Here is a 15,447-nt window from a genome sequence, read left to right on the forward strand (position 1 = left end):
TGTACTATCGTTAATGAAAACTTCTCAAGCATCATTTAAACTTGATTGGAATTTTTTTGTTAAACTGTTGTGTTTAGATAAAATACATTATACGTGCCTCAGATTATTTTCTTGAATAGTTTTATTTAACCCTATACATTTATTGCATACTTTGTATTTCTACTTAATTATCATACAACCAAAACACTATGCCAATTAAAGAAATCATTGATTACAAAAAATGTCTTTATTTTGCTGCATCTTGTTTTTTTTTTTTTTTTTACTAGAACTGTTATGTATAAAAGCTGTCAACAATATTCTGTAACTAAGCAGAATGGATCACATTTAATTTTTAAAGTCTGGAGTCAGTGGCAGGTTGTAAGCAAAAATTTAGAGGACTGTTGAAAAGAACGCAAACCCCAATCCCCAGTGGGATTCTAGTTAGTTTTAATCTGATCAGGCACAAAAATCCATTTATCAGAAGTTGAATTGATTATTTTGATCCCTTCTGTTGCCCTCAGCTTACCAGGATGCTTTATTGCCCTATCTGGGCATGTAAAAACAATTTTAAATTGTACCATATAAAAATGCATAGAGATATGTTTAAGGCTGAAATACTTTATAAATACAATATAGGTGATGCTAGGGATTGACAGTTTTGTTTGTTTCATATTAGCCTTCTACTTTAGGACAACAAGTCTTTAGCAGTGTTTCTCAACCTTGACAATTTTAAGGCATGTGGACTTCAACTCCCAGAATTCCACAGCCAGCAATGCTGGCTGTGGAATTCTGGGAGTTGAAGTCCACATGCCTTAAAATTGTCAAGGTTGAGAAACACTGCTTTATAGGGATTAAATACCTTTTACAATTCACAAATTTTATTAAAAATATACACTTTATTGAGTTGTAATTAACATAATCAAATGTATAGTGGTTGAATTGATGTAGCTTGATCACTAATCAGATTTATAGTCCATCTTTATTTGGTGCAATTCAAAGCAACGTACAAATCTCACTTTTCCCACAAAAACTCCTTGAGGTAGTTTGAACTAAGAGAGAATGACTGGCCCAAAGTGACCTGACTGGCTTTGATGCGTAAGAGAGGACTAGCCTCCCAGTTTCTAGTTTAGTATCTTAACCACTATACCTTGTTTTAAAAAAGGTATGAGCCAGAAGCATACGGGTAAAGAAATGGTGATGATACAGTTGCAGGTTGCACACTAGAGAGATTGCAAGTACTTTTCAATTAGCATGTAGCATCTGTTAAAAACCCATTGTGTTAAGATCTGAGATAACAATAACACAGTTGGAAGGGACATTGGAGGTCTTCTAGTCCAACCCTCTGCTCAAGAGGAATCCCTATACCATTTCAGACAAATAGTGGTCCAATCTCTAATTAAAAATCTCCAGTGATGGAGCACTCCCAACTTCCGGAGGCAACTCGTTCCGCTGATCAATTGTTCTGTCAGGAAATTTCTCCTTAGTTCTAGGCTGGTTCTCCCTTGATTAGTTTCCATACATTGCTTTTTCTCCTGTCTTCAGCTGCTTTAGACTTTTACAAAATAGATGATCCCCTCTTCCTTGTGGCAGCTCCTTAAATATTGGAACACTGCTATCATGTCACCCCTCTAGTCCTTCTCTTCATTAAGACATACCCAAATTCCAGCAACCGTTTTTTATGTTTTAGTCTCCAGTCCCCTAAGCATCTTTGTTGCTCTTCTCTGCACTCTTAGTTTCAACATCTTTTTAATAGATGTTGGTGGTGACCAAAACTGAATGCAATAATACCAAGGCATTATAAAGTATTAATACTTCACATGATCTTGATTCTATGCCTCTGTTAATGCAGCCTAGGACTACTGTGGCTTTTCTGGCAGCTGAAGTGCACTGCTGGTTCATATTTAAATGACTAATATTGGGAGTCCACTAAGACTCCAAGGTCCCTCTCTGTTACTACAATTGAGCCAGGTATCACCTGTTTTATACCTGTGCATTTGGTTTTTCTTGCTTAAATGTAAGTTTACCTTCCTCACCTTTGAATTTCATTTTGTTAGATAGGACCAGTGTTCAAGTATGTCAAGATTCTTCTGTATCTTGAGCCTGTCTTTGGGGTTATTGACTATGCCTGCCAGCTTCGATAATGCTGATGAGTTTTATTCTTAAATACTGACTTTGAAGTCTGCCTCCTGGGATATTAGGTCTTAAGTAAATGATGTGATACTTGTAATGTGTCTCACATGTAACTTTTATAATCATCGTTTCTCCCAACTTCTTTTGCCATAACTTTTTAAAATCATACATCGATCAACCACTGCATAAATCTGATGAAGTAAACTAAAACTTGTAGAAACTTAATGTGTTTTAATAAAAAGTATTAATCCGAAAGGGTGCTATGAGGCATCTCCTAATTTTTGGCTATCATAGACTTAAAAGTTCTCTGCAATATGTAGTGGGAACTAAGAGAAGTATCCCTGAATGTACTGGTGCCCATGACATTAGGTTACAAATCCCTACTATTTTCATCATTTAAAATGAAAAAGAAAAGCAGAAAAGTTTGATAGATTTTCATATTTGGCTTTGGATCAAGGGTAAGCCACACACTTGCCTTTGAAAATATGACCCTCCGTACCCAGTAGAAATACATCTTAAAATTAAAACAATAAGAAACACCTTGCCAGGCACCAAAATCAAGACCAAGAACATAACATTTTATAACAGTCCTAATCAGAAGGTGGGTTGCTTTTTAAAAAATTAACATATATGTGGAAGTAAAGCAACTGGGGGGGGGGTTGTTAGACCCTGAAAGTCCAGCTGTTAAAAAAGTATACTTAAGTGGGAGATTAAGATTTTCTTACTCTGTTCCCTGAGGCAACTCTTACTGTACAAGAATATCTCACAGACATTTCCTTCCATTCTCTATTTAACAAAAATAATGCCACCAGCCATCTACTTTCAAATCTTCAAATCAGCCACTCATTATTTTTGAAAAGCCCTTTAAAACATAGCTGGTGAAAATCTTTCTGCCCAAATGTTACCTTAATCAGCATCTTCCTCCAGGATAGAGGAAGGAGGGAGGGAGGGAAGGAGAAAGGAAAGGAAAGGAAAGGAAAGGAAAGGAAAGGAAAGGAAAGGAAGGAAGGAAGGAAGGAAGGAAGGAAGGAAGGGGGGAAGGAAGGAAGGAAGGAAGGCCAATATTTTAAATATAGTACAATAGAGCAGTGTAACAAACAGGTTTGTGTCTGTATGATCCATACCATTCTTCCTCAGAATCTCTGCTTTTTTTCTTTACTACCAATTTGTATTTTCAGTTCATTTCAATAGATCCTCCCAAAGACATTCTTGGATTTCATAAAAATATAAGTATAATTTTCTATGAAGATTATAAACTTCAACCCAAATTTCAAAAACAATACATAACAGTGCCACCTTGATACTGGGCAAATACCCATAATTAAAACAAATCAATTCCTCTTCCTTTACCCAACCCTGAAACTCAGTTGGGAAAAGAAGGCACAGAGGTTCCTGATGCAAGAGTCTTCTGCAGTCTTACCTCCCATCTACTAAATCCTACAGCTTCTTAGTGCAACTGGGGAAAGTGGTTATTCCTATCTCTCTTAAGCAACTTGTTTTAGGATAGTGCAACAGCTAGCCTAATTCTTCATACCAACTAGCAAGAGGGTATGTGATCAGAAGAGATGATGACTGCTATTCAAATGAGCAACCATATTTTGCTTGCTCATTTTCATTTGTTCCTTCCCTCTCTACCTCATGTCAGGGAAGACCACCTTTTATTTCCCACATCAAGCATGTTCTGGCAGGCACAATTGTTTCCCACATCAAGCATATTCTGGCAGGCACAATTGTCTGTAGAGAAGGAGAGGTGCTGAAGTAAAAGAAGACAAATGAGCATTTCAACAGAGAAGTAGCCATTACCTAATGTTCATTCTCTGGGGAGAGAGAACACAGATGAGCAATAGGATGAGATAGCTGTTCTTTCTAAGACCAATCATTTGCCCTGCAAAGAGAGGGTAGGGTGGTATATGTTGTGCCCACTGCCAGGTAGCCAAATGTAGAGGTGGCAGTATAAGAGGGAAACTAGGCTTCAAGTGGCAAAAATCATTCTCTGTCCATCCTGCTTCATTAAATCAGATGCTTTTATTTTTTTTTTCTTTTATAGGTAGCATTAAGCATAGTTTCCCCCAAAGGGATAAATTTTTCATGAGCTTACATTCTTAGTTTGTGTTTGGTGTAGAAAAATGGTTGGTAAGGCGGTAAACTGTGGCTGCAACAGATACCTTTTGTGCTGTTCTAAGCCAGATAGCCTCAGTTTTGTATTCATGGTTTTGGAGATGTGGGTTTGGCCCAATAAGATTGTTGCCAAAGATTGAAGCAAAAACATGAGAGTTCAATTGAAGGCAGCTGTACAGTAACATGGGCTAACCGCCCCCCCTTTGTTTGAACTCATGTTTCTTTTTTAAGTTTTTGCTATAAACCACCCAGAATTATTGTAAGTAAGATGAGTGGGAAAATAAGTAAATAAAAAGAATGTATTAGTCTAACGATCAAAGTACTCACTTATGAGATCTGTCATTAGACAGCACACTATATCACAATATATCCAATCACATTTTAATCTAGACTATTATGTGAACCTGGCCTGAGTATATCAGTTTATAAGTATATCTTATAGAAAATGGGGCTGAGAAAACTACAGATACAGGAGTTAACAATGCCTATTTCTGCCCATCGTACATGCCTTTACCCTACCTCATGCTATAATTAAATTAGTGCACTAAATACAGATTTTTTTCTTGTAGTCTTATGTTGATATGTACCATTTCTGCTGTTGCGAAAAGTGGACGGTTACCGGGGAGCAGACATTAGTCATGATGTATTTTCAAACTGAGCACCGAATCGGAAAACTCGTCTTAGCCAAAGTCACGCACAAGTCGTGTGGCATTTCAGCCTCCCAGACGCAGATCGCTTTGGCCCCAGAACAGGCCCCCCACCCCAGCCTCTTAAGAGGAAGGCGCCTGTCGCGCCTACTTTATATAGTGGTCTTCGGACTCGCCTCCGAAAGCTGGTTGGTAGACACCTGCCAAACCTCTGCGGTGATTGGGTGGCACGGGTGCTCATCAGCTTGCCTGGTTCTGGTGCGGCCTGTGAGGCGCTGAGGGAGGCCATTGCGGCTCGAGAGTGTATGAGAGCTCGATAAAGACGCGAAGCGGCTCGCCCGGGGGCACCAGAGAAGGTGAGGCGGGAGTGGAGGGGTGAGGCTCTCTGCGGGACGGGCAGGCGGGGCGGCCGAGGGGCTTGGCGATGACAGCGGCAGGAGCAGCGCCCCTCTAGGGCTTTAGCCCCCCTCCCCCACCCGGCGATTTGCCTGGAAAGTTTCCCCGGCATCGCGTCGCCTCTTCGGCCTCCTGGCTGGGCGCGGGTACCGCAGAGGCTCCGCTTGGGGCTCCAGGCAGCTTCCTGTCTTGGCACTCCCCCCGCCCTGTTGCCGCGGCGCGCCTCTTCTGCGCTCTGGTGCCTGGAAAAGGGGGCCCTCGGTCACCCTTGCGCAGAGCCCGTTGCGCGTGAAGCAAACCCCGTCTCAGTCCGTGGGGACCGAGCCCAGTCCGGCGCCCCCTCCCCGGTCGGTTGTCGTCAGGCATCGTCGGGCTGGCTGGACCTGAGCTCTGACTCGGTACGAACGGCATATGTTACGCCCGGTTCGGTCGACATCACTGCCTCTCCCTTGGCGCTGTGTCCTTTCACTATTGGCAGCCCGTTCGAGGTGGTGTTGGTGGCTGCTGGTGCTCTTATCTGGCAACTGGAGTGATTGATCGGAGGGTAGAGCGAGACATTACGGGTGGGTGGGTGGGTGGGTTGAACAACTTTTAGGGGCAAATGATTTCAAAATCTTGAGGGCAAAAAGGAAAGTTCCACCCATTTTTTTTAACCTGTTTCAGCAGGGTCTTATGCGGGGAAGGCAAACCGAAGTAAATAATTTCCAAGTCTTCAGTTGGGGATAGTTTTGTCCATATCATATCAAGAAACCATGCTTTTGAATTCACATGTTTCTATTCTGCCAACAGTCCCTATAGAGCAGTGGTTCTCAACCTTTCTAATGCTGTGACCCCATAATACAGTTCCCCATATTTGGTGACCCCCAAGTGGGTGTGGCCACCAATAAGAGGGAGTAGGACAGCTAGGGAAAAGGGAAAAAAATGGTGGACAGCATGGTTTGGCGACCCCCATGAAATGGTCATTCGACCCCAAATGGGGTCCCGACCCACAGGTTGAGAACCACTGCTATAGAGAAAAATATAAACTGATAACTGAACTACATGAGAGGTCAAACATATTTCAGTCATCATCTCTTCTACTTTGAACCAATCATAGAGGAGAGTGAATAGAATCTTATCTTCTTTTCTTTTTTATGTTTGATAGAGAATAGAAACTAACAGGGGTGATGAGGGACCTCTTGGCAGGAAATCCTCCCCATAGTGTCCTCTCTCTCCAAGGTGAGATTTCTTTTTGAGTTTTTCCAAATATTTTGTTGCTTCTAAGAGTTAAGAAATAGATAAGCACAAGCAGCAGTAACTCCTGTTCCTGACTTTTAAAGGTGCAGCTTTGGTTATAACAGGAAAAGGAGGGGCTGGCCTCAGTGCTGCCCATTGAGAAAGCAAGAGCAGTTGTCATTGCTCTCTTTACCTAGACATCTAGGCATACAGGGACATCTCAGAAGGATGGTGTCAGTTGCTATCTATATATTCAGATGTACTATCATTTTGAATGGTGTTGGGAAGATTACACTGAATCGCTTCAGAGGTCCATATCACCAAAGAAAAGAAGGTTAAGGAGCGAGTTAGGTTGATCGTTCCTCTCCAGATAAACTCTTCTCTCGATAACCCCTCTCTTATTTGTTTGCTCTTCTTTGTTCTGTATAGTAAGATGAAGAAACTGGACAGTTACCTTATTTTTTTGGTTGACTCACTCAGTGTCCCTTTTAAACATTGCATATATTGCCCAAAAAGTGAGGCTAAGCTGGCAAGCAAGAAATTACACAGCAGCAGCCATGATTTACATAGCTTTTCATGTCCAGAAAAATCTCAGGAAATTGGTAGATTACATGCCTCTGACGACAAATTACTTGCCCTCCAAGAAAATTCAGTTTTCTGAGCTGTAGCTGTACCATTTTGCTATCCAGAAGTGGTAGGCGTCCAGATTTACATGGTAGAGAATTATGCTCCTGCCACAATCCTGTTGCTTCATCAGTTAATAGGAGGAATGGTGAGAGAGAGAACAAAATATACTGCTATTGCTATTATCTGAAGGAACAGGGCCCAGAAAACATGAACAAGAGGGATTGGTAGGATAAGGTATTTCTTTCCTGTAATTAACATGCTTTTCTTAACATTCATTCCTTCAGCTATGCTATACAGGAGAAACGTGATAAAGAAAGCTGTAGTCAATACTTCTATACAATCCTTCAGGTTTTCTTCTTTGTATAATATGCTGCTTTGCATTCTGTGACTTGGCCAATGCAACAAAAAGAATGTATTTATTATATCTTATTCCAAGAGCAGTCCGGATTTTATGAAGGATTCACTTGGTTGCACCTAATCTTATTTGAGGGTCAGAGTAGTATTTATGTTAATAATGTGAGTGTAGTTGCTTCTCTCTCTCTTGGTCTCCTTAAAGTAAAAGGTGGAAGTCCCATAATGTATCTTCCTATCCAAAGCTCTTTTTTTTTTTAAATTGACCCTCCTCCTTTACATCTTACAGTTATTTCTTTCAGTTTCAAGCAAAAAGTCCAAAAGAGGTTTTCAAGTAGACACAACTAATTATTTTTTTAATCAAAGCAATCAGTTTTGCCCACTCTGCCAACTCCATTAACCTTATCATTCATTCTTCTGTTGTAGGAATTTGTAAATCCTTCCATCGCTCTGCATGCAAAAGTCTTGCTGCTGTTGTTATATATAAAACAAAATCCCATGGTTTTTTTCTATTTATCAAACCCCCTCTGGTTTCAATTGTACATTTATTGTAAGAATTCTCTGAATTAAAGTACATATCTGAACCCTATATTTGCATAGCTGTCTTACATGTCCACCAAAGATGGTAAAAAAAGTACCTTCACATTGATTACATTTCCAACATATATTTGACACAACCTTATACACCAATATTTAGATCTTCTATGGACCCTCTTCCTCTTTGTTCCCATGCTGGGTAAAACATATTCCTAGCTTTCGCATTCCAGTCCACAGAACTGCAGTTTCCTTTTTTGTTGTTGTTATTGTATTTAGGTATTTTATTTTTCCCTCTCTTCATCTCCCCTTTAAGTTGTAACTAAGGAAAGGGCTGCTTTAATTTTGTGAAGCTGAACCATGAGTTGTTTCCTGCTACAGAGTTTCTATTAACTTACTGAGGAAGATAGGAATGAAAGAAAACCAACGTCTCTATTGCTTTGATTACAAGTAGTCCTCGTTTAATGACTGCTTTGTTTGGTGACAATTCAAAATTATAGGGCTGAAAAAGTAACTTTATGAATTTTATAAACTCATGTTTACAACCGCTGCAGCATCCCCATGGTCCTGTGATCAAGATTTGGGTGCTTCACAATCTGGTGAGCATTTACGATTACAAGCAGAGTCGGTGGAGAAGCCAGCATTAAAATCACAAGTCAGTCATGTAATATCTCACATAATGACCACTTTACTTGGCAAGGAAGTTGCTGGTCCCAGTTACGGTCATAAGCGAAAGCTAACTGAACTGTATCCTCAGAGCTATGATGATACCATAAGAAAAAAAAAAGTGTCTGCGTCAATGTCATAGAAGAGAATTGGGAGGGGGAAGTAAAGTCAAAGGTGTGTACAAATCTCTGGGAAATCAAAAGAAAGGGGTAGCAGCAATTCCTAAAAGGAAAAGGCAGGTGACCGGTCCACACCAAAACCAGCCAGTGAGGTTTGTCTTCCCTACCTGGATGGGAAGGGCAATTAGCAGGTGAAGAACCATGCACGTCTTGCAATGGGTTTAATCCAGGCTCAGCAGCAGCCTGACCCGTTGCTAGCTGGCTACATTTTCTGATACTGGTTTGGAATTTCTGATATTGAAGAAACATCCGGGAGCATCATGGGAGGCAAGCAACGTAGGCTGCAATGCTCAATTATACTGAGTTGGATGCAGTGGGGAGGAGATAGTACTGTAGTTTAATGGTTGACTACATGGACGACATTGGAATATTTTCAGTCAGGTAAGATGAAAAGCACTCCTCTAAATCACTAAAAATTGCTCTCAGTTGATGTACTTACTATTGGAATTAATTGGACCAATACTCTGACTCAGTATAAGGCATATCCAAAACCCTCTCTGTTGCTTAGCTCAGAGGGTGACCATGGCCAGAGTTTTTCGTTCTTTTCTCACTAAGCAGATTCCTGAGCGAAATCTTTTCTCCCTGCAGTACCCATAGAGGCCAAGGAAGAAAGAACAAATAAAAGCTGGTGCTGCCCTCTCTTGTTTCCACACTACTTTTTCATTTTCAGTAGCAAAGTGTTATGATGAGGGGAGGAGCTGGAAACTTCCTGCTTTTTTGTGTTCTTTCAGCATCAGCTGTGAGACAAAGAAAAGGAGGAACAATTGCTAATTATTGTTCGATTACCTCTTCTCACCACAGGGTTTCCTTTCTAATAAAAGGGGCAGTATTAAATAGCCTTTTCAAATACCTGTGTATTCAGTGTACTCTCTAGTTTGGCACAGAGGAGAGCTTTTATTTTCCTGTTTTATAAAGAGCCCTTTCAGAATGAAATAGCAAATCAAATAAGTAATTTTGAAAAACAAGAGTAGTATAAAACATAGGGGATATAATATATGTATATATATATATGTATGTAGGTAGGTAGGTAGGTAGGTAGGTAGGTAGGTAGGTAGGTCTTTGGTTATTCGGGTTTTCTCCCACATAAAATTGGAAGTGTCTTGGCGACGTTTCGACGAAGTCTCATTTGTCATCTTCAGGCTGGTGCTTTCGGCTTCGTGCTTCTAGGAGCAATGTGTGGTTGTAGCTGTTTCCTCCTTTTAACTGCCAGTGGGGGTATGAACTGCCAGTGGGGGTATGAACAATCAGTAACCAAAGACCTACATACAAACACCTGCAAAAACCTCAGAAAACATATATATATATATATATATATATATATATATATATATATATATATACACACACACACACACACACACACACACACACACACACACACACACACACTGAAAGTCTTTTGGTGTGCAGTACGGACAGATCACAATTATTTTTATTCCTCCAGAGTACTATTTTTAAAAATGTGAAAAAGCAATGTAAGCTGATATACTTCCATGCTTCCAGTTATGTACAAGGGCTTTCCATTCATATAAACACACACAACCCCACAAAATATAATAAAAACAAAAGAACACTGGCATCTTTTTCAATATTCTTAGATCAAAAATATATTAATCTACTTTGTATTGAAGTGCTGTTTTGTATTAAATGTTAGTTCATTAATAATGTAATATTTATTATTTATGAGATAAATCTCACTATTCAGTAACAGATTCCTCCATATGTTCATTTAGGAAATTCATTGATTTTAACTTTCAAGAAACTTCTGCCCAACCTTTCTTTTGTGTAGCCAGTATTCCATCTCACTTTTGCGTCCATGAAGTGTTATTTAAAATACTTATCAATAGAAAAAGGATAGAAATTAACCATTGAAGCTGTAGTAATTGTTTAATGCAATAGCATATCTATTGTTCTGCCTGGCAATATTTGCAGTCACTCTTGTGTGAAATTCATAGCTGTCTTTTAAATAGTATAGAATATTGATATGTTAAATAGTTCAGTTGGAAGTAGGATTATTTATGTAACAGATTTTTATCTTCTATTTTTTATTTATTTGAGTCATTTAAGCTGTCATAGTTGGTGACTCTGATATTCTAAATATCAGAAAAGAACAACAAAAATGAAAAAAAAACCCTCATGTTCATGTCACAGTACAAATTCATCGGAGGGGAAAAGCCAGATCTTTACAGGCTCTATAGAAAGCTAAGAAGATCATCATTATTTCAAAGGTCAGGCATAGCAACAGAGAAGGTCCAATTAGGCATTGTTGTATCAGGGTAGAGACCTGAAGCATCCTTATCTTCTATGATCTTATAAAATGGGCCATTAGTATGTTACTTGCTACTTTTAAAGTTTATTATAGTTTTTTCTTCTGTTCTTAGTCACTGAATCTAATATTTATGCAATGTCAACATTGTTCTGAGAAATTTCATTTGTTCAAGGCTATGCAATGAATGCATAGCTTAAGTGAGGTTACAAATTAAATTCAAACTCAATATATTTTCCAATAAAACTTCATAATAGTGTTATAAGCAGCTGATATATATTCTGGAACTTCAAATGTATGCTTTTCTGGGAACAAATCTATCACACTTCAAACCTATAAAAAATCACTCAGAACTTATCAACTGAAGAGATTTTAATTAAGAAAATCTTAGAATGTGCAAAAATGGATAGATTGAGTTTAGAGATTAAAGAGAAAGAAGATTCAGTTTACTTTAGAACATGGGATAATTTTTACCAATGGTTAGGAAAACGAACTAGGGAGAAATGAATGTGATATAATATTTTGAATATATATTAGTAAAAAGAATGAGATGCATTAACTAATTCATACTGTTTATGATTATTGTTTATTACACTTACTACAGTTACTTATTTCTATATCAACTATTGTTAACTGAACATATGTACCCAGACAATAGTCTGTTTGCTAAAGATTGAAAATGATATTGGGGGATAACCCCAATGTTGACCCCAACCCCCTCCCAACACCAACACCAATCCTGATCCCAATCCTACTCTAAACCTTAATCTTTATCCCGATCCTATTCTATCCCCAATCTTATAAAACACAATACAAATTTTGGGGGAAAAAATCACTCAGAACTAAACGACACTAAGTTCAGTAAAATTTGCTTTGAAGTATAGATATGATCACACAGAAAGAAAATCCCTTCTAGTATTTCAGGTAAGTATGATTTATAAATTGGCCTTGGTTGTAATATATATGGTCTTCAATGTATGACCACAATTGAGTGCAAATTTTAAGCAAGGCAGTTGTTAAATGAGTCATGCTCCATTTTACAACTTTTTTTGCCATGGTTCTTAAGTGAGTCACTGCAGTTAAGTAAATCACATGGTCATTAAGCAATTCTGGCTTCACCCGTTGACTTTGCTTGCCCAAGGCTAGCTAGGAAGGTCACAAATGGTGATCACATAACTCTGGAGCACTGAAATCATTATTAATACATGCCAATTGCCAAATGCCTTAATTTTGATCATGTGACTATGGGGATGCTGCAACAATTGAGTGTGAAGACCAGTCATAGGTCACTTTTTCAATGGAGTTATAACTTTGGTCACTAAATGAATGGCTGCAAGTCAAGGACTACCTATATAAGGACTACAAATGTACCAAAAGCAAATGATTATGCTATGTTTCTATGCATCTACTACAGTATTTAAAATATGAAAACATCTTCAATGGAATATTAAAATATGTGTTTTTTGTATTCTAAATTAATTAAACAAAATTAATTAAGCTGGATTATTGCATTCAGAATATATCAGTTCATTGTACTTCATTTTTGGAATATGAGCAACAGTACATTGGCTTTCAAGATAGTATTTAGAATAGAGATCCTTGCATAGAAAAACACATGGTTTGGTTGCACTTGCGGTATATTGATTCAGAGAAAAGGAAAAAAAAGTTTAAAGGTACAGTAGAACCAAAATAGAATGGCTGTAGGAAAAGAAAATTAATATGTACTGTATAATGTCAATATAATGGAAATTATAGTTGCAAAGAATACAATCAAACAAGATCAGAAATGTTTAAAAGAAACAGAAAATACAGAGTGATTTTGATGAAATGGGCTAAACAAGAAGCTTCTAGCAGAGAATGAAAATGATGAAATCATTTGAGAGACAACTCAATGAGAGAATGTTGGAAGGATGCTTTTAGAGATTTATATGGGAATGAAAGGATATATTGAAGAATAAAATTGAAACAAATGCTAGTGTCCAAATAAAAATTGGTGGAAGGGAAGTCATAAATGCTGAAATAATATTGAAAAGGGTAGCGAGCCAAATAATTGGTGCAGCAATTGGAAAATGTTAAAATATTGGTGTTTTTATGGAGTGGCTATATGACTTGTTTAATATATGTGTGACAATTGTGTTTGTTCTAACAGAAGAATGCCATAATTGATGACAAGCATTAATGCCAAAACTACAGAAGCATTAGCTTGTTAAATGTATAGACCAGGGGTCGGCAACCTTAAACACTCAAAGAGCCACTTGGACCCATTTCCCAGAGAAAAGAAAACATTGGGAGCTGCAAAACTTGCACTTGTCAGCTTGTCCGAGAGCAGCGTGAGGCCACTCTCTTTTTCACACACACACACACACACACACACACACACACACACACACACAGAGAGAGAGAGAGAGAGAGAGAGAGAGAGAGAGAGAGAGGGAGGGAGGGAGGGAGGGAGGGGAAGCTCAAGAGCCTCTCTCTGTCTCTGTCTCTCTGCAAATGGTGGAGGAAACTGGGAGCTGCAGGAGAAGGCTCAAAGAGCCACATGCAGCTCCAGAGCCGTGGGTTGCCAACCCGTTGTATAGGCAAAGGCATACTTGAAAGTCTATTAGAGATGACAATGAACAAAATTTGAGAAGTGCAATTTTATTTTCTGCTGGGGAGAAGATGTGGAGACCAGAGTTTTGCTCTTTAGAAGATCATTGAATGAATGAGTGAATGTTATTGTAATCACAGGTCTTAAAATATTAAGGCATGAACATCTTAAAATATAATAACAATAGGTAATCCTCAACTTACAACTACAATTGGGGCTGGAATTTTGGTTCTAACTTATTGTGGTCATGCATCAAGGCACCATGGACATCGTATTGTTAAGCAAATTGGGTGTTTTTTGCCAGAAACCCACAAAAAAACCCTTGCAAATCATGGTCACATAACCATGGGACATTGCAACCGGTTTTAAATGTGAACTAGTTGTCTAGTGCCTGAAATGTGACCACGTAATTGAGGAACAGCATAACTTCGAGAATGCATCATAAGTAGCTTTTTAAAATTTTCATAAGTCATTAAATGACTAGTCATAAGTTGAGAACTATCTTTAATATGAAAATTAAACAATTAAGCCTAGAGCTACAACTAAGTTCAACATCTCTTTCTAATTTTAATAAAAATAAGATTAAAATAGTGATTTGATTACGAATACAAGAATATAGACTGTTAATATCAAGGTTAATATTCTCTGCATTAGAGGTAGCCAATTGTTAATAACGTGGCCTTGCATTTTTGTTCTTATTGTTCCTAAAAAGGGCGCATATAACATAATATTCACTGAAAAATGTATAGTTATAAAAAGTTTGTTGTATGATTGTTGATATAGGAAAAGTATGATAATTGGCTTCAGGTATGTAATGTGAATGCGATTTGAAGTTTGGTTGTTGAATGCAATAAGATAGTTGAATGATGGAAATAAAGTATGTGATGCAATGGAATAAATACATATTACATAGTTCAGTATTGAATAAGGAGGTATGTTTGTTGGAGATATGAATGTTTGTATACTTTTGTATGTGAGTAATTTGCACTGCATCCACTATCTTGGTTAGGGACCATTCAAAAATATGATGATAATAAATGGTAGTAAAAAAATAAATAATTTTCCAACCAATGCATAAGAGCAAATTTTATGTACCTGACAAGAAAAGCCTTCAATGTGAAGCTGATTAAAGTCTAGTCAGTTTCAAGCAGCAGCATCAGAAAACTAAGGTGTCTAATCAACTAATTAAGGCACAGAGCTGAACTTCTTAAGCAATAGTTAGCATTTTTTAAGGAAATGCGGTACTGCATGTGTGTAGTAGGGGAACAGTTCAGGAAGAGATAGTTTGTTTTAGTAATTGTGTCTATTCCATTTGGAGACAAAGGGTTCAGGCACAGGATACTGTATCTTTATCTGAATGAGATGGCAGTAACCGGTATTCTTCACAGCATCTCTCTCTTTTTCTAATTTAGTGATCAGGAATAAGGATTTCAGGCTGAACTTAATAGGCTGCCAACATGGCAGAAATTGGATAAATGAGGGCATTTAGGAACCAGCAAAATCTAACTTTCCCCAAGCTGAGGATAGCATTTTTTTTCAATGCAAAAATAACATTTTACCATCCATACTGCTGTGAGGCAGATATTCCAAAATTCCATTAACTGAGCAGAGCTGCCCCTGTGGTGACAAGGAGATCAAAAACATTTAAATTCCACAGGAGTATCAGATTTGCTTATATTCCGTCTTTAATATCTAAATTTCCAGGACATCTATGTGAACCATCTTTAGAATACACTTAGAACACTTTCT

At 38.1% G+C, this 15,447-nt stretch overlaps 1 protein-coding gene across 3 annotated transcripts in view; it reads left to right on the plus strand.

Moving 5' to 3' along the window:
• The first annotated feature begins 5,086 nt into the window (after positions 1 to 5,086).
• MAPK9 (mitogen-activated protein kinase 9) overlaps positions 5,087 to 15,447 on the plus strand; it is a 49,797-nt gene continuing 39,436 nt past the window's right edge. For 2 of the 3 annotated variants that reach the window (XM_039364577.1, XM_039364580.1), the window contains exon 1: positions 5,087 to 5,230. The gene's annotated coding sequence lies outside the window, so the exon portion shown is untranslated. Of the gene's footprint in view, positions 5,231 to 6,414; positions 6,489 to 15,447 lie in introns of all 3 variants that reach the window. The other variant, XM_039364578.1, reaches the window with a different exon arrangement.

This window comes from Crotalus tigris, unplaced genomic scaffold, assembly GCF_016545835.1.
Source record: "Crotalus tigris isolate CLP2741 ecotype Arizona unplaced genomic scaffold, ASM1654583v1 scf7180000019813.360662, whole genome shotgun sequence".
Classification (NCBI taxonomy): Eukaryota; Metazoa; Chordata; class Lepidosauria; order Squamata; family Viperidae; genus Crotalus; species Crotalus tigris.